Source organism: Tigriopus californicus, chromosome 1, assembly GCF_007210705.1.
Source record: "Tigriopus californicus strain San Diego chromosome 1, Tcal_SD_v2.1, whole genome shotgun sequence".
Classification (NCBI taxonomy): Eukaryota; Metazoa; Arthropoda; class Copepoda; order Harpacticoida; family Harpacticidae; genus Tigriopus; species Tigriopus californicus.
Window position 1 is genome coordinate 2,739,093 of NC_081440.1, and position 2,836 is coordinate 2,741,928.

Consider the following 2,836-nt stretch of genomic DNA (forward strand, 5'->3'; position numbering starts at 1 on the left):
GTTTTGAGTAGAAAAACACCTTCTTTAACGCCTCCAGAAAAAAGAGGAGAGATGGTGGACAATTACCTTTAACCTTCGCAACACTTAAAGTGAGAAATCGGCCTTATAATAACTGGGGAGCGACTGATCGCCCCCTTTAAAAAACGGAACATGAGCTAACTTCAGAGCAGGGGAAACTTGTTTTGGCCCAAGATACGTCGTATCAATTACGAGAAATCAGGAGCAAAAACCTGTGAAAATATCATCAAAAACTGAGATGTCACACCATCAGGGCCAGGAGAGCTCGAAAGCATCTTGATCGGTGACCGCAAGATCATCTAAATGCTCTACTTGGCTAACCTTGCCAATCTCAACAAACTCGAGACAAGAACATTGAGCAATAGACAATACGGCAATGGCCTGCTGCTCCTAAACTCTTTGGAGTTATATTGAAGTGCATATGTTGACCACTTTTCATGCAGATGAAATGGAATAATATTTTGGCCGTCTATTCTAATGAACCTGGTCTGATCCAATCTGTTCATGTGACACTTTGTAATCTGTTAGATCATCATGTTCTCGATGTAGGGTCGACCATTTCTCAAAAGCCGGTGTACTATATAGTAAGGGCGGCTTTACACAAGGATGGAACACCAAGATCTAGTTTAAGGATGGAAGTAGGGCTAATGCTGGGGCGAGTTTTTCGCAATATGAGTCTTTTTGTTCGACTTCAGTACAGTGAAAGACCGGAGTCGCCCCAGCAAAGAACTCGAGTCTTTCACTGTACTCAAGTCGAACAAAAGGACTCGTACTGCGAAATTTAAACCAAAGAATGATATTTTTTTACAAATGCGGACTTGAGTCTCTTAGAAGTGACTCGAGTCCGGGCAATTTCTCCAAAATCGAATGAAAGACTCGAGTTCACTCGGACACGAGTCTGGACTCGCCCCAGTAATAGTCTTCCTTCAATCCTCAAAACGGATTCAATCCTGGTTTTCCATCGTAGTATAAAGCCGCCCTTACTTTATAGCACACCGGCTTTTAAGAAATGGTCGACCCTATATCGATAACATGAAGAACTGACTACAAGGTGTGACATAAACAGATTGGATCAGACCAGGGTCATTAGTAAACACGGCCAAAATATGCAAAAAAGAACTACATTTTCTTCCATTTAATCTGCATGAAAGCTGGTCAAAAAATGCACTTCAATATACATTGACACACAAATTATGCAATTCAATATCACGTTGTACCAATTTTTAAAGGGGGAGATAAGTCGCTCCACAGTAACTTTTGGCCGATTTCTCTCACTTTGAATATTGCGAAGGTGTTTGAGAAGATCATGACGTCCAAACTTGTTGAAATTATTGAAGTCAATGAAGTCCTTCCTCCCAGCCAGCACGGGTTCCGAGCACATTTTAGCACGGTTACCCTACTGATTGAGCATTTAGAGCAAGTCATTGAGGGACTGGAAAGGCACGAGTCAGTTGATGTTGTCTGTCTTGATTTTGCCAAGGCCTGTGATAAAGTAGATCATGGCCTTTTGTTGAATAGCTTTCATGACATTGAGATCCAAGGCAAGGTTCTCAATTGGATAACAAGCTTCACTCAGGATAGGAAGCAAATTGTTAAGGTCAAGGGATCCCTTAGTGACATGCATGATGTTAAGTCAGGTGTTCCCCAGGGCTCCATCTTAGGGCCCCTCCTGTTTATAATATTCGTTGCCCCGCTTCAAAAGCTTAGAATTACTGCCAGTCTCTCTTCTTACGCTGAGGATACAAAGTTAGTTTCTGGTAGGAATGGCCAAAATTCCAGTAGCCTTGCAAAGGACTTAGATCGAATCTGCTCTTGGGTAACAGAGAGTAATATGACCCTGAACGGAATGAAATTACGCTCAATGACCTTCGGGTCAACTCCTTTGCATACTCCACTCGTAGATAATGAAGGTAAAGATATTGAGCAGGTCTCATCAATGAAAGATTTAGGTGTAGTCCTCCAAAATAATGGAGAATTCGATGAGCATATCCAGTTGAAGGTGGGAAAAGCCTTTCATATGTGTGGTTGGATATATCGCACTTCGTAATTCATGACAAATCAACTAACTCTGTACAAGTCGATGGTCCAGCCACACCTTGAATATGCTTCACCCATTTGGGCTCCAATGAGTTCAGCAGGTTTGCAAAAGGTCGAACAAGTCCAAAGATGTTTCACTAGGAACATCACAGGAATGAGAGAGCTCTCGTATTGAGAGAGACCCAAAAAGTTGGGACTGTACACTATTCAGAGAAGGTACGAAAGGTAACTGTTACTGCACGTCTTGAAAAGCATCCATGAGCTTTATCCCAACCCAGGATTTAGGGTCAATTCTAGTGACCGTAGGGGCTTAATGTGCGTATTGAGAGCACCTTCAAGTCCTCGAGAATCCAGGCTAGTTCGAACAATGAAGTCCACTTCTCTTCTTTCTCGGGCTCCTTCATTGTTTAATTTGTTTCCCTCTAATATTCGTATGGAAAACGTAGGCCTTGTTGATCCGGTAGCATCTTTCAAGTCAGACTTGGACAAATTTTTAGATAGCATTCTGGATCAACCCTACATTCAAGGACTAGCTCGGTCTGCCAACTCAAAGTCGTTGGTAGACCAAATATCATATAAAGATTGAAAGGTAATAAATAGACGAATTCAAACCTTTCATTTCACTAGAACTGGGAATTAAATTCTCTGTAGAGGTTAGAAAAGCCCGTGAAAAAACAAACCCAAAATAATAAAATAAAAAATACCTCAACACAAATGGACAACTCAACACAGCGGACACCTCGACCCAGCGGACAACTCAACCCAGGGACGACTCGACCCA